The 23077-nt window shown below is 28.2% G+C and overlaps 2 non-coding genes and 1 pseudogene across 2 annotated transcripts; 1 reads left to right on the top strand and 2 right to left on the bottom strand.

Annotated features, from left to right (window-relative positions):
• Positions 1 to 11429: 11429 nt before the first annotated feature.
• LOC113556617 lies at positions 11430 to 12289 on the bottom strand (annotated as a pseudogene).
• A 5314-nt stretch (positions 12290 to 17603) lies between these two features.
• LOC113559512 lies at positions 17604 to 17727 on the bottom strand. The gene has a single exon (XR_003406011.1). It is a non-coding gene; the product is annotated as a U5 spliceosomal RNA (small nuclear RNA).
• A 4602-nt stretch (positions 17728 to 22329) lies between these two features.
• LOC113559499 lies at positions 22330 to 22524 on the top strand. Its single transcript, XR_003405999.1, has one exon. It is a non-coding gene; the product is annotated as a U2 spliceosomal RNA (small nuclear RNA).
• Positions 22525 to 23077: the final 553 nt, after the last annotated feature.

Raw genomic sequence — 23077 nt, forward strand, 5'->3', positions numbered from 1 at the left:
ATAACTTATCTAGACTTATTAGACTTGATATTATTTACGATGTTATACCCACGTGGCTATGTTTTAGTGGTGTACGGTGCCGAAGTGTGAGCGATGAGCGTTTAATGGCAAAAATTCCGACAATGGCCAAAATCAGCCGATCCCGAAATTCTCTATGATCATCTCTACGGATCTAATAACAAAGATTATTAATAGGACACTAAGATAATAATGACTGTTTATCACCGTAACGGCAAGGAAATAACAAAAAAAAAAAAAAAAACATTTAAGAGGACGTCGTACCTGTATGTGTTGCCTCTGTCTTGCACACGTTACTACGTACGACATAACAAATATTCGTTCAGCAGTTTTAATAGTGTGCTGTTAGTTTTTATATTAAAGTATTTTTTTCGATCATCAAACTTTTAAGTGAGAACGCTGGGAATAACGGGAACATTATCTAAAGGTTTAATGATAGGTCAATTCACTATTTCACTTTAATATCGAAACGAATTGCACAGTAGCGCACTAATGAAACCGGTAAACGAAAATCGTCCATGTCTTACAAGTACGTAACATGGCTAATTTACGCTCAGCAGATCACGTTTAAAAATTAAAGTGAATCGACCTATTATGAAACTTGATGGTAAGAACTTTATCTGTGTTTGTATGTTGGTTTTTTACGATAGTTCAATTTTTTAGCAAGTTATGCGTATATAATATAGCGTAAATTAAAAATGTTCATAACTCACTCATAAACTGAATAGTCGTAAATAACCGAGATTCAGACATAGATAATGTTCTTACCATCAAGTTTCATTGTAGGTCGATTCATTTTAATTCTAAAATTAACGGAGCTACACGTGATCTGTTGAGCGTAAATTTGCTATGTTGTGCACTTGTAAGACGGAGACAACACACGCGGGTGTTGCGTCCTCTTAACTACTATAGTATTAATAATGGTAAGTATTACTAATTAGTAATTACTACTTATTTTAGTTTAAATGCAGTAATATAAGAATGTTCACATAGCCGTGCAGTGTGCACACGCCACCGACGCTCATCTGGTCTGGTGTAGGTAATGGGTACCTATAGTGAGAATAGTGAATATTGTGATCAACTCGAAAAGACGTTTGCTTATCCCGGGCAGGTATCGACAATGCAGGCGGCCAAATGAGTGCGAAACCATTGTCCGGACGGACCGGACGAAAGAATGCCGACGGCTGCGACGTCAGATAACATATAATATTATTTATGGTTCGTGTTCGATGTACTCCGGACGGGATAAGATCCCAGATAAGTCTTCTCGCTCAGCAGGGGTTGATGCATTCAAAACGCGCGCGCATGTGCATGTGTGCGCCAGTCTAAATCGAAATCGAATAACGTTTCAAGTGAAAATGGTCGTTAAAGAAGGCAAAATACATTACATACAACAATTCCTGGGATGCGTATAAAATTAAATCTTTATTACATACCTACTCGAAGGTATAATACAGTATACACTGCACGGATTGTACGGACAAAGTATTAATAACAATTATTTTTTAGACGAGAAGCCATAAAAGCATAGGTACCGAATTATAACCGCCATAGCAGTACATTCCATAAACACCTAATAACCTGCCCATGGAAAAGAAATAAGCATTTATATTTTTAATCGTGTCGGTATATTTTATAGGTATACCTATATTTTACAAGCTATTTCATCGTTAATCGTTGTCCGTCGACATATTATTTGGCGTCTTGTTTAGATGGCAGTTTACCTACCAATTGCGCTCAGAACGTTTTACAATACCTAAGAAAAATGTATTAGTATTATTTATAATAATTATTGTATAATAAATGAAAACACTAACCTGTAGTTTTTTTGCTAGTATGAATACATAATATAATATAAATAAATAAATATTTTTTTTTCGCATATTATAAATTATATTTTGATTGTCATTTATACAACATTAAATACCAGTTACATTACATTATAATTAGTTTCATAAAATTCCCGATACTGTTATAAAATGTAATATATCCAATCACAGTTATCAATTGATCAATAAATAAGATTTAATTTTCACGCATTTTAGTAGGTATACCATATATTGCAATGTGTTAGTGTTATACGAGCGCAAATGGTATACTTATCCTAAAATGTAAGAAGCGCAATTGGTGTACTGATCCTAAACAAAAATGTTGTGTTAGGCGCAATTGGTCCATGCCGTTTAGATTATCGTAAAAATTATTAAAATATTAATAAGCTCAATACGAAATACGAATGTTAACGTTAACCACGTTAGTTAAAATACAAGATACATAAAGATATTGATGGGTATTGGGTAGTAAGTATTGAATATTATGTAATTGTTGCAGTTGGTTTTTAGTGGACTGTATAAAGGTTTGATGTGTTATTTTATTAAAATATTAAGATTTAATTTTTTTTTTTTTGTATATCTTATAACAATTTATTTTGTATACGAAGACGGACATGGTGATACGCATAATATGCACATGAACACACGTACACGGTTAGACACACACTATAAAATGTCTAAAATAATTGAACATCGATCGAACAGATATCGGCGAGAATAAATTAATACAGATAAAAGTAATAATAATAATAACAATTAACAACGTCAATGATATAATACACGCGTCAACATGCGCCCGCCTTGACAAATTAGAATATTCGTCGGTATAATAGGAACAAATACATATAAATTATTTTTCAACAAAAGTTCACAATAGATAGATAAATAAAGTAAAAAAAATAAATAAATAATATAAATATATAAGTAAGGACATTATTAAATATAAATAAATTAGAATTTGACATTAATTTTATATGGAATGCTATATAACTCTTTTTACTTATTAATTATTAATAAAAAAATAACTCTTACTTTATTAAGCTATGTGAATTGCGATCCGGGTCGAAGGACCAATGTTGCAGTCGGTTTTTAGTGGACTGTATAGGTTTAATGTGTTTTTATATTAATACATTAAGATTTAATTATTTTTTGTATATCTAAGCAACTTATATTATACATGCGGAAACGGACACGGTGACACCCATATTTCATTGCATGGACACACACTAAAATAATTGAACATCGATTGATCAGATACCAGCGAGAATAAGATAATAATATAATATAACAATATAGATAAAAGTAATAATAATTATAACGACATAAATGATATAATTACTCGCGTCAACAATAATATTAAATATTCAGAATATTCTACATGAAATGTCGAACAAGTCATAATAAAAGCGATTACTACCAAGTATCTATATAGTATATCATTTATAATATGATGAATAATTATAAGTTTTATGAAATTATGTGTAAGTAGGTATTTAAGTAAATAATTAACATATTCAACGAAAAATGAAAATGAATTATATTGTATGCTTAATTTTAGAGTACATATATTATATTATTTATATTCATTAAATATTTCTTAAAAAACAACATACTAATTTATGATAATAGGTATGTATAAACGAAACATATTATAATGCCATAATTAATTATAATAATAACTATTAGTTATAATTTAAATCTTAAAAAGTAAAAAAATATAAGTACTAATTATACATAACAATGTAATGAACTTCACTAATTTAAATAACATAAAACTATATTGCAATTATCTTTGATTTATACAAATTTAATAGGAATTTAATCATAAGGAACTTAAAATCGATTTTTATGGTGTATATTTGAAAATATTTTCATATAATTGTTTCATATCCTTGGGAATATGAAAAAATATGGGAATATTTATAGTATGAAATTCTTAAGGAGTTTTATTTTTTTATGATTATTTTGTTTTTTGTACTTTATACTTTTATTATATTTGTTTATATATATGTTTATACTATTTGAAATAATTAAGAATGTGATTACGTAATGTTATAAAATTAAATAAATACGTTTGAGATACAAAATACAATTTAAGGTTGTAATCCCTCTTAAATACATCAGAGTTTCAAAGATGTATTTTCGTCATATTGACTGAGAATTTTAAACCGTCATTTATTGTAAATATTGTAATATATATTATGTACAGGTATTATAAATAGAAACCACAAAATGCAACAAAATTAGCATCTTGTCAGTTGTCATCTTAATAACTGAACTGTCATAACTTTATCTGAAAACTTGAAATAATGGAGCTGGATAAATTGGATCCGCGAAAATTTTTCTACAATTTAAAAGGATATAAAAATCTAGTAGGTAAGTTGAGTCCCGGCTATAAACTCATATATCTACCTATATAGGTTTTCGGGCCAGGAGCATATTAATGTATTATAACGTTACGTCACTAATTATTTTTACGTTTCGGTAATCTACCACTCTAAATGAAAATCTAGCAAAAAATAACAATTTTTTTAACTGTGAAAAATTATTATAAACGGTGATTTTTTTATCATAAAACACTCATTATTTAAAAAAATATTCATGTTTTTGAAAACATTTTTTTACATAATTTCAAGATTTTAAAAAAACAACGTTTTTATTAAAAAATTATATTTTTATCCTTATATTTTTTTAAGATTTTTACTTTTTTGAATGACAACATAGAGTTTTATTTTCACATTTCAAAGCAGAATAATTTTTTAAATATTTTGATATATAAAAATCGAATTTAGGGCGAATAGTTTATGAGTTATAAGTATTTAAAATGTATGTGCGTGGAATGGAGTGGTACGGTTATCCCGCAAAATATTGGTCCACTACTCCGCTTGTCTAAACATTAAATACGTATAACTCATTAACTACTCGCCCTAAATTCGATTTTTATGTATCAAAATATTCAGAAAATTATTCTACTTTAGATTATGAAAATTGAAATTAAAACTCTATGTTGTCATTCAAAAAAGTAAATAACTTAAAAAATATTTAAAAATATAATTTTTAAATAAAAACGTTGTTTTTTTTTAACAACTTGAAATTATGTAAAAAAATGTTTTCAAAAACATAAATACTTTTTGAAATAATGAGTGTCTTATAATAAAAGAATTACTGTATATTGTATTTCCAAATTAATATAATTATATATATTTTGTTATATTCGACAGGCGATAAAACAAATCACTATAGGATAATGTTCCAACTTATAATTTTAATTTTCGTATAAAATACTATGTAAAATATTATACAAACAAATTTATAATATAAAAATTATTATGTGTTATATTTCTTGTTTTTTAGTGGGTTTTTGGGAGGGCTAAGCCCCCTCAAGCCCCCCTCTCCGATTTCCGCCAATGAGTTAGATACCTAAGTGTTATGTGTATTGTGTATATAATGTAAATTATTAAAATATAAAAAAGTAAATTTATTAAAAACGTTATAAAATATGGTATATTACTATTAGTCAAAATAATCAGTTTAAATCAATTAAAAATGTGTACAATATAAATATATGTCAAAAATGAGAAATAATATTAAAACCGACATATGTAATATATGGAATTTAAAAATTCAAAATCATTTCTTTATTTTGGTGCTGCTTACATAAAGTCAATACTTAAATGCTTATTATTTTCACCAGAATTAGATTTTTGCTTCTTATGTAACTTATTGCCACATTCGTCCAATTGTATTGCTCGCAAAACTGTTCAAAAACTCGGAGATAGAGAATGTATAAGATACTTAGATTTACCAAATATTATTTGGTAAATAATATTTAAACTTAATTACAATTTTAATAAAATTGTATATAATATATGCATATGTATATATACTTTATGTCAATGTTTCCCAACTGGTGTTCCACGGAACCTAAAGGTTCTGTCGGCCGGTGCCAAGGGATCCGTGAGAACTTTGGGAAAGTATAAATTAATTGATAATATTTTTGATTTGAATTATGATTCTAACATAGAATAGCTCCAACAATTATATGTGGGTTCCACAAAACGTTCAAGCTCCTACAAAGGTTCCACGAGTAAAAGAAGTTGGGAAACACTGCCTTATGTATATAATAATAGTACAAACTACTAAGTGTCCGTGTTTTGCAATGTACCTTTTTACCCGACCGTACAAAGTTGCCGCGTTTCGCACTTTTGATGCTCGACAAGGGTGCGTTACGATTGCGTATGATACGATTGCGTATAGACCTTTTTCATTATTACGATTGCGTATATTCTACCTACTCAAAATTAGTGCAACGTTCCCGTTGTTCAGAATCTTGAAAATTTATAGTATAATTTATTTTAGGAAATGATTGCTTGCATTTGATACGATTTCATAAATATTACTGTGGCCAATACTTTTCAATTATCTATAAAATACTATAATAAAATAAGATTAAATGCCAAGTATCATATCGGATTTCCTGATGTGTCGCACTTAAGCATCGTTATATTAGTATATCACCAACTTGTCATTCGATAAGTCACTAGTATTAGTGTTAGTGTCTTAGTGAGTAAAAGTGCGGTAACCATCATGAAGAATTTTTTAAAAATTATCCTATCAGAACGTGGGAAAGGGTTAGCTGTGGTCTCTTCTCAAAAATATCGTTTTATAAGAAAATGAAAAGACGAATTGTTAAAGTGGATATGTTACATTAAAAGTTGTTATGCTAGTATTTTAACTGATGCAAATAAAATTCAAGTTAATGCTGTAATCGGTGAGCACAACCACGAAGCACTAACAAATCAAACTATTGACCGCCAAACAGATATTTCTTCTGTCCAAAAAGCCACGTACATGGCAAGACGGAAAAACTTTCCTATATATCCAAAATCTTTTGACGAAGCCATAGACAACATTTTTATTATATTTAAATTAAGAGTATACTACCAATTTAAAATAATGTAAATTAATAAATACATTTTTTATTTTTTTTTATATTATAATTAAATTAATTATGTAGTACCTACATGTTGACAACGTTGCACTCATTTTCGTACGCAGTCGTAATGTTTTTAAGGTCTAGGTAAAGAAATCGTACGCAATTGTACAGACGTACGCAATCGTTCTACTAAAAGGGACAATCGTACGCAATCGTATATCATCGCTCGACAGTACAAAGTAATCTAGAACCAAAAAAAAAGATACGTACCTATGTATCACGGAAAAAAAATTTGATTATGGTAAACAGTTGGATAGTATCTAGTTGGTGTAATAAATATTTTAGTTACCTATATCAAACAATGTGTTTAGTTAAAAATACTAAAATTAATTAGTTTAACGATTATATAGTCAAACCAATTTGCTTCATAGTCATTGCAACTATATAAACTAGTAATTCAAATATAACCATATGAAATGGTTGATGTACAAATATTAAATAGTTATAGCAACCATTGCGCTGTCCCGCCTATAATTCAAAAGTTGGTGTTTTATATTAAGTTGTATGAATTGTGAAAAAATGTCAAACGAATAAAATTTGTTTTAAATTAGTTTAAATACAATCAAAAACATCGGAAAACTCTTGTCACGTTACACGCGCGATAACTAATTCAAATAAGGATAGCCTATATATACTACGATGTGTATCTCATAATATTAAGGTTGAATGGCATATAATTAACTTGCACTAATATAGTAAGTACCTACTTATATAATTCCAATTAAACGATATTCGCAAAAAAGAGTTAATCGCTTACACGTGCGGATTATGTGATATCGAATAATCTAGGTGGTGATGGTTCGTACTTGGTGTTGATGGCAATTTATCTACATAAGATTCGACACCGGCCGCGGCAACGGAAGCGTCGGTGGAGAGTTCAATATTATAATAGGATTGTTAAGCTCATCAAGATATCATAGGATATCAGTTAAGGGGCGGAACTCCTTTTGCCCAAAAATGATCATCCTCTTTTTGCTCACGTCTCTTTTCGACCAAAAATGAAAAAATAGTTTCCTCTTTTCGCCTACAAATAATTGTATTATTTTCGCCCATGGTTTCACGTTTTACATTATGGAAACCACTGTCTCAAAATTTCTCGACTGACTATATTAATAACAATCAAAATTAATAATTTAAAAAAAAACATGATAATCAAATAAAAAAATAGAAAAATATATATGTAATTATTAATAATAATTAACGTAGCTAATACGTACGACATATCTACATAATTTATGTATAGATTTATAATTGATATATATTATACTTAGATATTTATATCTTTTTTTACACAATAATAAAATAAATAATATAATAACCAATAGTGATCATTAGTTCGTTAATATAAAATATTTTAGGTAATTGTCATTTATTTTTATAACGTCGTTAAAAAAAAGTTATTCACGGATTTAATTTGTATTTACATTTTTTGTATAATTGAATTAAAAAAAATGATTAATTTTGATTATTATTAATAATTATCTATACATTTTTTTATTTTTTTATTAGATTATTATATGATTTTTTTTTAAATCATCAGTTTTGACTGTTATTAATATAGTCAGTCGAGAAATTTTGAGACAGTGGTTTCCTAAATATAAAACGTGAAACCGTGGGCGAAAAGAATACAATTATTTGTAGGCGAAAAGAGGAAACTATTTTTTCATTTTTGGTCGAAAAGAGGACGTGGGCAAAAAGAGGAAGGTCATTTTTGGGCGAAAAGAGTACCACTCCAGTTAAGAGCTAATATCTATCGAATATTTGCGATGACGTGCTATATTCTATTGATTATACTATTTATACATCGGAATTTCGAGCATCATTGGCAACAACATCGACAGTTCAGCCATTGCCGCCGTTATCGATGATAATACTCGTATTATTGCCTATTGGACAATAAGTAATAACGTCAATAACGATAGTGGTATCTTAAGTATGCCTGTACGAAGGAGAACGTATAATGATTAATGGCCGTAATTAGGCACTGCTAATTATCGAATCGAGAAATTACGCTGGTTATAGCGTACTACTTTTTTAATTATCTTTGATGGTTTTTTTAACTCAGGGTCGGCTCCGGAGACTTGGTTAGGGGGGGGGGCTTAGTTTTAATTTTTCTTATGATTATAGGTTTTTCATAATATACATAATATATATAGCACGACATACCGTCATATATACATACTTGTACGTGTCTATGATATAGTCGATGGTATAATATGTTTTTAGCTCTTATAATTTTTTTTTCAACAATATACAATTGTTTTAGAAATATAGACCTGGGAGGGTAACGGCGCCTAGGGCTCCCTCCGTGGAGCCGCCCTTGTTTTAACTATATACATCTATATGGAGTATTGGAGTCTAAAGTTTTTCTTTTGCAAGAATTACTAATTTGTTATTGTTTTAAGGTTTAATCACGTGCATTTTCATAACTATAAACTATGGTCAAAATAAGATTTATTTATATTTATTAATTAAACATTTTACATTTTGATCCATTGTAACTACTTTTGTAGTAGTATATATACTTTTACGTTACAATTATATTTATAAGTTATAACATTTACATTAAACTCGTAACATATCCCATGTATATTTTCATTTTAGATTTTAAACGGAGTGATAAATGTATTGATTTTATAATGATGTGCTATTTTTTTTTTTTTTTTATGTCTGTCATTACGTTTTGGAGTAGTAATGGTGCTTTGATTTTTAATTTCAGCCCCGATTTGAAAATGAAAGTGAATCTAGTTGGTACTATGAGGGGTCAAAAGTCAATAGTTTTCAAAATCGTAAGGAAAAACCCTAAAAAAGTAACGGAAAATGGGAATTTATACGCATAACCAGTTTTCGACAATATCGATTTTTTTGTTGTAACTCAAAAACGAATCATTTTAAATACTCGAAATTTTCACCAAATATTTATATTAGCAATATCTATTTACGATTAAATTTTCAAAATATCTTGACCTTTTTTAAGCTATTTATAGTCATAAAGACAATTGAAATTTTCGATTTTTTTAAGTTTTTTTTTTTTTTTAAATGACTATGAAAAAATTGGCTGTTCAAAAAATCTTTAAAATTTAATACCAGGTTAATTATAAGTTGTACTTATTTAAGAAAAAAAAAATGAAAAATCATTAGTCCCAATTTTTTATAAGCATTTAGAGTTCAAATGTTTACAAAATATGTAAAAACGCGAAAATTTGCAAGGAATTTTGAAATTGAAAATTCATAAAATGTTTGTAATTTATACCTATGGTTCAAAAACCAAATACAAGGTTCTCCGTAACTTTTTCCTCAAATAATTGTAAAAAAAAATTCTAGTGTCAATATAGACAAAATTATATGAGCGTATAACATTTAATTGTTTACGAAATCGCGTAAAATAACGATATGTTACAATATAAATATAGGTAATGATACTAATAATTTAATACATCCTAGACTGACAAATCATCTCCGTTTAGAATCGTTTTTCATATACAATCATACCTGTCATTGCATTCAAATTTAACATATTCATATAGTGATCTACTCTGCATCCTTATACTATACAGCAAAGCGATACCCACTTGTCCACCTTTTTTTTTAGATGTATATGTTGTTTAAAAAATATAAAATCATTTAAAACTGTTAAGTAGGTCTTTGATTTTTACCTTTTTTACTAAACATAAATTATACCTACCTATATGATTTTTGCTCATCGTGATGACTTTGTAATGGATTTGTTCAGACACCCAAACGTTTCGACGTGCAATGCTATAACATGACTGTTATTATTCAATGTGGCAATGTACATTATTATTTATTTGTGTTCGAAAAATCGAATTTATATATCATTATGCTTTATCTATATGCTATCGTTATAATCTATTAAGTATAGACATCAGCAAGACAGCAACATACGTATTTGCATAAATATTATTAATTTAATTTAAATGATTTTTATATTTATCAAATTAATTAAAAATTTTTTTTTTTTCTTTTTTTTTTATTTATTTTATTGTTAATTAGATTTTTAGCTGAAATAAATCGTTCTCCTTTTGATTTTTCTGAAGGTGAATCAGAATTAGTTTCTGGGTTTAATATTGAATTTAGAAGTTTATCTTTTATTTTTATTTTTATGTCTGAATATATAAGAATTATATTTATAGGAATATTATTATGTGAAATATTTTTTGGTTTAATAATAAATAAATTTTATTTAAATATTTTTATTTTAATTTTTATATTTATAGTTATTTGATTACGTGGATTTTTACCACGATTTCGTTATGATAAATTAATATATTTAATTTGAAAATTAATTTTACCTTTGTCTTTATTTTTATTTATATTTAATTTTTCTATTAAATTATTTAACTTATATCATTAATTTAAGTGTTAAGTTAATAGAATTATATTCTATTTTTTATTTTCAAAATAAATATTTTAAATAAATTAATTAACTAAATTAATAATTTATCTCATAATTTTATGATATAAAAATTAAGAAAAAAATAAGAAAAATAAATTGTAGTAAAAGTTTGGCTTTTTGAAACTGCATGTTTTCTAATTGAAGTTAAAATCAAAAATTTAGTAATAAAAATTTTATACAGGACAAAATTTATTTCTTAAAAAATTTTTATTATTTAATATAGGTAAAATTAATAAAATTAAAATTGAGAGTATTAAAGCAATTACACCTCCTAATTTATTAGGAATTGCTCGTAGAATTGAATAAGAAAATAAAAAATACCATTCTGGTTGAATATGATTTGGGGTAATTATTGAGTTTGCTATAATAAAATTATTATGATCATTTAATAAATAGGGAAAAATTATAGATAAAATTAAGATTATTTAAATAAATATAATCAATCTAACTAAAAATCTTTGGTTAAATAATATGGAAAATAAGTAATTTTATCAAAATTTCTATTGGTTCCTAATGGATTAGATTATTTATTATTATACTTATTAGAAGCTATTAAATGAAAAAAAATTGGTGAATAAAAGTACCTAACTAAAATAATAATAAAATTAATTGAAAAAAATTGTATAATTATAGCATTATTAATTGAAAATTCTCTCCAGATTCAAATAGCAATTTAATTTCCAAGTATGAAATTGCTGATAATAAATTTGTAATTACTGTTGCTCCTCAAAATGATATTTGTCCCCATGGTAATACATATCCTACAAATGCTGTTATTATTGTTAAAAGTAATAAAATTACTCCAATAATTCATGTTATTTTAAAATTAAAAGAATTTATATAGATTCCTCGTCTAATATGAATATAAATTATAATAAAAAATATAGAAGCTCCATTTGCATGGAAAGATCGGATTAATCATCCAAAATTAATATTTCGATTTATATTAATGATTCTTTGAAAAGCTAAATTAATATCTGTTTTATAATGAAAAGCTAAAAATAATCCTGTTAAAATTTGATTAATTAAACAAATTTATGATTAATTTAGGATTTTTGAGGCCCCAAACAATATAATAAATGGGACTATTATTATAATTTTAAATTAATTTAAAGCATTAATTAAAGAAATCAAATTTAGTATGTGGGCCCCCTAGTCGGCATGAGTCCTGAACAAATACTCATAATGTCCTTGCATAAAAATGGCCCTGAATCAAACTAATTTATTTGTATATACTGTTTAACCGCATCTACTGGCACTTATTTAGTTTATACTTAAATTAATAATTAAATTTAAATTTCTTTATTACTTAATATTTAATACTGAGAATAATTAAAATCCTGAAAGAAATTATTGACGATCAAAAAATGTGATTTTATAAAAAAAATACTTAATAAATTATATTTTTATATAAATTTATAATTATACAGTTATATATTATTAAACAAATTTAATTAAAACATAATTATTTAGATTTCAATTATCTTATTTTATTGATTTTTTTAAATTAATATCTATAGATTATTAATATCATATAAGTATTTATATATAAGCTACCTATATAGATTATATATGTATAGTTATATTATATAAAAATATACTATATACATAAGAAATCCATGTCTATATAGTATATATGTATTCTATTCTAAATTCCATTTTTCAGATAAATAGGAACGTCATGCTTCATTATTTTTTTTTTTTTAACATTATATTTTTTCCAATAATACATAAACCAGTTAACAATTTTTATTATATAATATTTATAAAAATAAAATGCCTGAAAAAGGGTTACTTTGATAGAGTAAATCATGTATTATATATACTTTTATTATACTTTAAGAATTAAACTAATCCATAAATTTCAAAAATTTATATGCATAAACACTTAAGTATAAATAAATTAGAAAAATAAGCTAAATTAAGCTTTTGGATTCAAAGTTCAGATATAGAATGATATTCTTTTTTTCTGAAAAAAAAATAAAATAAAAAATAATAATTACAATAAATATAAAGAGTATTACACAAATACAGTCATTACATCTGTAAAATTATGAAGCACAAAAGAAATAAAGAAAAGTAAATGACTCGATTTGATAAAAAACAAAACAAATTTATACATAACTATAATACTGTTATTAACTTTTGAATTAATGCCATCATTTTAGTGTTTCATATGTTACAATGTAAATAAGTTTATGATATTATTAGTTAATATTTAAAAATTAATTTGCAAATTATGAAAATGACATTGCATTAAGTAAAATTCATAATATACATTTTTGGTCCCCACGAATATTTTTTTTTAATTATAACAAAATAATAAACATTATTATTATTCGTCGTTTGGGTGATACCTGGCCGATCATAATATACTTACTTAAAATGTCTTCAATAATCAGAAGACTCAATTAATCAAACATAACAGTATAGCTGCATAGCATGTTTTAAGGAGTAATATTTAGGCAATTCATATTACACGTACATTTGAACTGTCTTCGCGAGAGTAGTAAACACACGTATTTATAGTGTGTGCTGGTGTGGATACAAGAGGGGGGGCTATGGAGGTTAAAATCCTCCCCTTAGCCTTAGGTATTTACTTATAATATTTCAAAGATTAGACGTAAGAATGATGAATAGATGGATAAATCGACATAGGTACTTCACGCTTCACATTTTTATAAAACTATTTAAAAAAGTAATATTACAAATCATCCCTGGTAGGCAAACTACTCATAATATATTGAATCAATTAATTTTAAATTTTTAAAATCATACTATTCATAAAATGCACCTATATTTGGGCTATGTGTGAGTAATAAATTAACTAATAATAATAATAAATGAAATAGCGTGCATGGTACAACAATATTATATGAATATGAATTACGATAGGTATACGATTTGGTAGGTAATCGGTAAATAAGACCAAGGAAAGAAGAAAAATTTTCAAAAAGTTTTAAGTATATTAACTGATTATGAAAATTAAAAAATAATTCCTCTCCCCTCCCCCTCCCCCAAAAAATATTGTTTATATCAAATAATTATATTATTAATTATTTATCAATTAATGACAATATCATATTATAATTTTACAAGCGTAATAAATATATAATATGAAAACATTTAGAATGTTACTGGTAACATTTGTTAAATTGGTCATAAAAAAACTAAAATAATAATTTTACAAATTATAATTTAGTTACCTACATTGTTGTAATATTGTTATGAAAATGTATTTTATTCTATATTATACTATAATTTATATATTGTATTTAATACATAGAAATATACTAGGTACCTATATAAAGATGAAGAATATGAGAGATAAATTTTTTATATTTTTTTACGTGATTTTAATATTTTATGCTATAAAAAACAGCATTTTCCAAAAGAAACGTGTTTTTTATATTTCAGTATTTTAAAAATTATATTAAATATTATACATTATTCTTAAGGAGATTAGATACCAACCGTTTTTAAGGAATTAAATGTATACAAATCATAGTAAACAAATAAATAATGAGTAATGACAGTTTTAACCCATGGTGCGGTAAGGCTGCTTATGCAAGCGGGATGGCGGTAGAAGTACTATTTCAGAACACTGCTGCTGTAATCGCTTTAGCAGCACATGACGACGGAAAATTCGTATTTTTTTTGCCAAAAACATGCTTTCGTACTTCCAATAGTACTCAGGCCTCGTTGATCATAAAAACATGGTTTTGGTATCAAAATAATCACGAGAAGTTTTACTAAATATTCGATATCTAAATTTTCCGATTTTATATAATTTTTTAAAAAAAATGAAAAATTTTACAAACTTTAAATACAAATAAAATCGGAACGAAAAAATATTTTAAAATTCTGTTCCAAAAATATTTAGTAAAACTTCCCGCGATTATTTTGATACCAAAATCATGTTTCTACGATCAATGAGGCCTGAGAACTATTGGAAGTACGAAAGCATGTTTTACGGTTGATTTTTTTCTGCTGTGACGGCCTCTTAATGTAGTTATTTATATACGTTATATATTATTACGATATTGTAAACAAGACATAGGCGTGCGCATGGATGTTGCAGGTACACATGTTATAGCAACACCTGCGGGCTGCAAATAATTTCAGTTTTCACTCACAATTTATATATTTTTTTTACTAAATATAATTATTACTGTTAATAGTTATAATTTACAAGATAAGATTACATATTAAATGCAATTTCTTATAATATTATTTTGAAATATTTGATTAGGTTATTATTTTTAATATCATTAAATGTATTATTATTATTTTTATCATAATTTTTAGAAAAATTTGTTCTCATGACCATATTTATTTTTAACCAAAGCATAATATGTATTAACATATTGATAAAATGAATTAAATTTTTGTGTCAGTCAAATACATTTTCAAGACTGAAGAAAAAATGCTGTTTACACGTGAATGCTCTTTTCTTAAAGCGTAATGCTTAAACACACGTAAATAAATAATTTTCAGCAACACCTACCGCTAAGTCTTGCGCACACCTATGATTGGAGATTAAAAAAAAAATAAATCATAAATCATAGGAAGTAGTAGCATTGATTATAAATACTTATAATACTATATTTATAATCAATGGTAGAAGTATAGGTACTTGTATAAATGGGTTGTATTACATTTAAAAAAAATATTACTTATTATAATTATTATTATTGGCTATAATTTTTGCCCGTTTATTATTTTCCTATATCTATCCAGTAATCCTCATCGGTTAATTGTTTCCGATAAATGAGAATCGCAGCCGCTGCCAGATACAACTCTCACGCGCACGCATACATGTCGATACATCGTGAAAAATTAAATATATTATTGTTTGCGTAACTACAAAAACTATTAAAAACTGTAGAAAATCAAGTATATTTTTTGAAATTCATAAATCACAAGCTTTTAGACTTTGCTCTTTAATAATCACTTTTTCGATTTACAATCAGATGTGCCTAAAATAAAAAAAAATGTAATAGGATTTTTTTTAAAAATACGTATCTTATTTTAAGGTTCTTTAAATTGAAAAATGAAAATCGTTTTCTTAGTTTTTTCGTCAAGTAATTCATAAATGATATAATTGTATTAAAAATTAAAATTAAGTATGTGTAATCATTAATTTACCACCGCTTATTAGTCTAAATTTTAAACTATAAAACGTATGAAATATCGTGTGCCGCGATATTGTACATAACGTTACTATTAATTCATTGCTAATGTAAAACAGTTTGAAAAAATGTAAGAGCAAATTATACTAAATTAATTGTATTCAAAAATCAAATATCAATGTATGGTTATTGCATATATTGGTAATAAAAAGTTGACAGCCATTGTCATATTTCAATTTATTATAGCGAAAGCGAATAGAAAGAAAAGTAGAAGTTTTTAATTATTTTATCATTACATAACATTTATTTATTTATATAATTATTAGTTGTTACTGTGTATTTTGTAACAATTATTGAATTACTCGTGCGTGTAAGTTGGTGATAATGCCAATAATGTCATGGTCTGAAATACTTCAACTTGCCCTGAAAAAGTGGTGAATTGATTGAGTATATTGTTTTTATTGTTTATGTTAACTTAATTATTATAAATTGTAGATAACTACCATTACTATGTAAGTACCACCTACTTATGTAGTTATGCATATTTCTCATGTATCTTTTATCAAAAATAAATAATAATATGTATATGCAATATGCTTAATATATGATAAATCGCCGAATACGAGGAATCTGAATTCTAAATAACTAAATAAAAACTCGAGAAAACGTATTGTATCGATTTGCTTTTTACGTAAGTATTGCCGTATTGGGCAGGGCAGATACACGATGAACGTGCAACGATGCGCAGCCGCGATAGTGTCACCTCGCCGAAGGGCATTCGTTGTCTTCAAACTCGTACAGCACACGCTTTTATGCCTCGTACGAACAATTATAACGTGAATATGGTGAAAGGTACACTGTTGACTGAACAGCAACCATAGCGTAGACCAGCGTTTCGGGTCGCAGAATTTAATAAAATTCTCATATTACATTTTATTATTTATCATTTCGTTTGATAATTAGAACCTTTTAGTAAAAATAAATTCATTATTATATTGTTGTTACAAATTAACGCTTCAATTTTATTATAAAATTCTATGTGGACATTCGAATGTGTTTTGTTTTGGATTTTTTTTATATCATACAATAATAAATGTAAAATACAGTAATCATAGGAGTTCGTGGACATAAACTCGTCGAATGTGGGTGAGGAGATTGTAAAGCATTGAACGTGAAAACGTTTTAAATGTTTCGATCGGGTGTGCATTAGAAGCCCGACCCGAAGGTCAGGCAGTTAAAAAAATTACATTTCTAGACTCCTTTGAGTGCTCCCCTCCACGGAAATCTTTAGTAAAAGGCGAAAGATTTTTTCGATTTGAAAGGGAACCGGAGTTGTCGCACGGTCGGTATTCGGTTCACTATATACAATCGGTCGGGTCACGAAGCCGTGCACTACGCTGGCGTTTACACCGCACCGGCGTCACGGGTACGGACGCGAGTCGGTCGGGTCGGCGTGCGTCCGTATCCAGTGCGAGCTTTTGGGTTCGTCGCGACAGCCGACCGCGAAACCCGGCGGATTCGACTCGTCCAAAACGCTCGGCGACGGCGTCGATAAGCGATCGCGCGCGCGGACGACATCTACCGGCCGTCAGATGGAACGCCCGGGCTCCATCGACGGGCGGGCGAGAGCACGACACCACGACGTGGATGAACCGGCGTACTACAGTGGTCGAAATCTGACGGGCGCGTCATTCGACGGAAGTGTTGCTGAAACGGCACACATCGCTAAAATAATAATAATAATTAAACAATATTGATAATATTGTGTGTACCTAGTGTGTAGCCGTACAGAGACCGCGCCGACCGTCGACCGATACCAACTGCCGAGGCGGTCTACGTCCAAATCGCAGAATACTGCGTGTCAGCGTAGTGAGACTGTGCAGTACAATATTATTTTACACGGTACTTATCAAACACCCAGTGGCGGTTTGTCCCGAAAACGGGCCTGCGTGCAAAACTAAAAAAAAAAAAAGGCGCTTACACGTTTTTATTCTGAATAATATAGATATACGATATACATGAATTCATATTGTATAGCAATGATATACTGATGATATCAGACTGAGAAAATGAGAACCATTTGAAATCGAAAACAATTGTCTTACACTTACGTGCATAACTGTATTTATTTAATTTTTTTTTTTTCTGTGGAACGTCGAGCAATAACGGCCCTTCCCCGCATGCCGAGAGCCCGTGGCATTTGCACACATCGCACAAATGTTATCATGACGCGCCGCTGTAAAATAATACCGATTAACGATTAATGTTCGTGCCTGGCTTGTGTTCACTTGCACTGCGTTTCATAAAGACGGAAATCACTTTTAAAATAGTATTCAGTAACAAAACGACAAATCGGTAAACACTAATTACATAAACACTCGGACGAAACAATTACCAATATTGCGTTACTAAAATACGTGTCCACTGTAATACGGATTTGGTCGTACGCATTATGCCGCAATAGACCTACACACCGCTCCGGACGGTTAAAGTCCGCGTTAACCGCCGCCGTGGAAAAACACTCGAAAAATATATCCTAATCAAAGACGGTATCTACACGGTTGTTTCATCCGCGACGTGACCGAAACGATAAATACCGAACACATCGAGTATCGTACGAGGCGGGATCTATGGACTCCTATAATCTACCAGCATGGCCAAATGGCGATAATGTTACTATTGCGCACGATGGCCTTACGACCGGGCAAGACGAATAATATTGTCGATTAAATAGATTATTTATTTTGTCGTCGCGCGTAAAGAGGTGATAACCAACACGGCCGGCAATAGTACTGTGTAAACACCGATCATGTAAAATAATAAATCATCATTCCGACTAATTTTCGAACCGATCAGCGTTCACCGGCGTATGCGTACACGTCTTATTTCTCTCTTTAGTCGGTCTACTACCACCACCGTCCGACGTTACAACCCGCCGCCACTGCGTAATCCGCCTGGAATTGTGTTTGTAATAAACGGACTGCGAATCGAGGTGCGTATTTCGTCGGAAACAACAATTACGCGGACGGTGTAACTCCGGAACTCCATAACAAACATAATAATAACATGCTCGATGCTTTGCCGTGCCGCCGGACACAGTTTTTTTGTTTACCGCCACTCGGCGCCACCGATGCATTGTGAGCGGGTCGCATACGTGCACTGCTTGCCGGGAATATTATTATAACATACAACTGGTGATCCCGGTGGTAAACACATTAAACAACGGCCGTAGTCGGAGCTTGTTATATCATTATGTTTACTCTTTTATTTTAACACTTAAGTACGTGTTCAGTTTTTCAAATATCAAAAATCGTCTCGATCGAAACCTAGAAGACTAGAATACGAATTCAAATCTGTTTTTTTAAATTAAAATCCATCGAACACAAGCTTCACAGTTCACGCTTTTGTCTGGTCACCTTAATGTAGGCGACGTAGCAAATTTTCGTTGCAAATTCAGCAATTCCAATTATGTGTTGTTAGATTCAATATTATAATGAATGAACTGTTATTAAAGTCTAACGCAACACTATGTGTTAAAGAACACCACAACTATGTGCTATCTCATTGGTTTTTTCAAATATTTTTATTATAAGCTGTGTGGTGCTCGGGCGATCAAATGGTAGTTTGCCTCAGGTCTGAAAATTGTTTAGCATGCTATTGATACGCAGAACGTTTTATCACATTTATACGAAAAAAAAACTAAAATGATAATATATGTTAATGTAATTGTGTAATCAATATTATAAAAATTAAATATAAATTAATTATACATTCAAATGTTATACAAATATGTATTTATTTTGTCCAATTTATTACAAAAAGATTTATTTATTTTTCCAATTTACATAGCTATAATAAGTTTTATAATGTGATGATTGATGGTTATAATCATATATTAATTATGTTAAAAATATACATAAATTATTATAATAAAAAAAGGATGGGTAAGCGGGTATCGCTCTGCTGTATAGTAGAGATGGAGAGTAGGTCATGGATGTGTTAAATTTGAATGCAATGACAGGTATTATGATTGTATACGAAAAACAATTATGAACGGAGATGATTTGTCAGTCTAGGATATATTATATTATAATTACCTATTTTTAAATTGTAATATTATATCGCTATTTTACGCGATTTCGTAAACAATTAAATTTCATACGCTCATAATTTTTTTTCTATATTGACGCTAGAATTTTTTTTCACAGTTACCTGAAGAAAAAGTTATGGAAAACCTTGTATTTGGTTTTTGAACCATAGGTATAAATTACAAACACTTTATGAATTTTCAATTTCAAAATTCCTTGCAAATTTTCACGATTTTGACAAATTTTGTAAACATTTGAACTTTAAATGCTTATAAAAAAAATTGTGACCAACGATTTTTGATTTTTTTTTACTACAATAAGTACAACTTATAATAAACCTTGTATTAAATTTTAAAGATTTTTCGGATAGCCAAATTTTTTTTATCGGCATTTTAAGAAAAAAAACTTAGAAAAGTCGAAAATTTAAATTGTCTATAAGTAGCTTAAAAAAATTCAAAATATTTTGAAAATTTAATCCTAAATAGATAATGCTAATATTAACATTTGGTGAAAATTTCAAGTATTTAAAATGATTCGTTTTTGAGTTACAGCAAAATAAAAAAATCGATTTTGTCAAAAACTGGTTATACGTAAAAATTTCCGTTTTTCCGTTAATTTTTTAGGGTTTTTCCTGATCATTTTGAAAACTACTAACATTTTTTTTCTTTTGACCTCTCCCCCCCCATAGGACCAAAAGTTGAATTTTCCTTTTCAAAAAGGTGCTAAAGTCAAAAATCAAAACACTATTATTACTCTGAAACGTGATGACAGTCACAAAAAAAAAATATACATCATTGTAAAATCAATACATTCATCACTCCGTTCCAGGCCCTGATTTATGCAAGTGCAGATGGAGCACTTATATGATATATATTTTTATTGAAAAAAAATTATATAAATTAATATAATAAGTAAACAATGTGATAAAATATGAGTTATGAATTTATGATCACTGCAGTACATAAAAATTAGTTTAATTTTTTATTACATAAATTTTAGTTTCAGAAATTCTCTGTAGATATATTATTGCTTTCAATAATTAAAAATAACTCAACATTCAACAATATAATCAAACAAGACTGACTAGTTAATCTGTCAAGATTTATAGTTTAAATAGAGGAATATGAAAATTGTATGAAAAAACACTATTGATCATTATTGTGCTGACTGTGATTTTTAGTATAATATGTTTTTTTGTCTTGATGACTTGATCCTTGCAAAGTTCTGGATTTAATATATTGTAAAATATAGAAATTATTAAGTAAAATAAGGCTGCAAATAAGATTAGTTACAATGGTTATATGTAAACTTCAAAATATGTCGGAATACATTATTATACATAAAGAATAAAGATGTAAAAAATATTTATTTAATTGTCCGGCTATATTTTAATTTTATTTTTAAAATAGTTATTGTTAAATTAAAAATTGTTTTTATATATTTTAATGATAATAGTATGTAATCGAGAGAAAAGAATTATGTGTCTTCTGGGATACATACTATACAAAACAACGGTATTTAGATTTGATAATATGCGTCGTCGACAAAAAACGCGGTTCCGTATTTGGTATATGCGTCGTTTTTTATTAACGATAGATAGCGTGTTTGAGCTGTACTATTTGTGTCATCGAACTGTGGTCAATTAATTTATGAAATAATAAATTTAAAATCAATAATCGATGACAAGTGAGGTGTGGTTAAGTACATTATTGACATTTACAGCAATTTTTCAAAATCCAGTTTTCGAAAAATCGATATTTTTGCTTTATTAGAAAACGTCAAAATTAAAAACTGCAATCGTCTTAAAATCGTTTTCGCCTTTAAGATAGGTCTGTGAATTCGAAAGAGTATCGCTTCTCGGCCTATCGGCTAAGATCAAAGTGTAGTATCTGTTCTTATCAGCTTAACATCTGATACACCTTTCATCGAAAGGTTCAAATGTTAAACTAATTTTTTCAAATTTTGGTGGAGATTTTGGGGCTTGCTCCTGCTCCACCGCGGGTTGACCCGGTATTGCAGTACCACCGGGAACGGCCCATATAATTAAATGGTATAATTATGAGAAATATTATTATGGAATCAAATTTCATAATTATTTTGAGTTTTTCGAAAATCCTAAATCCAAAAACCAAAATTTTGAAAACTTTCAGTTTCGGATTTTGGATTTAGCGTTTAAAATTACGTATATCGCTATATTAGTACTATGGGTGTAGGAAAATCTTACTGTTTTGACAATTGTTAGAAAAATTACGTACGTATGTTTAGTTACAATGTAACTATGTATCGTATTTAGAAATCTTGTTTGTACTATTTTTATGAATTGTGTACTGAATCAACTTTATTTGTAATTCATGAATTTGTGAATAATATTTAATTTTTTTAATATTGACTATTATTATAGCGAGTGTTTGATTTGTCATAAAGATGAACGATAAATAATTGCAAAATTGTGTTACGATAGCATTTTTGTATTTTTTAAATCGATGTGCATTGCGGCCTGCCGTGTGTACACCACACGATTACGACCTCCACTACGACTACAACAGCTACGTGTACAGGGTTTGGTATTAATAGGCTGCTCATTGTGTGGGCGTCGC

The sequence above is a fragment of the Rhopalosiphum maidis genome, chromosome 3 (genome assembly GCF_003676215.2).
Source record: "Rhopalosiphum maidis isolate BTI-1 chromosome 3, ASM367621v3, whole genome shotgun sequence".
Classification (NCBI taxonomy): Eukaryota; Metazoa; Arthropoda; class Insecta; order Hemiptera; family Aphididae; genus Rhopalosiphum; species Rhopalosiphum maidis.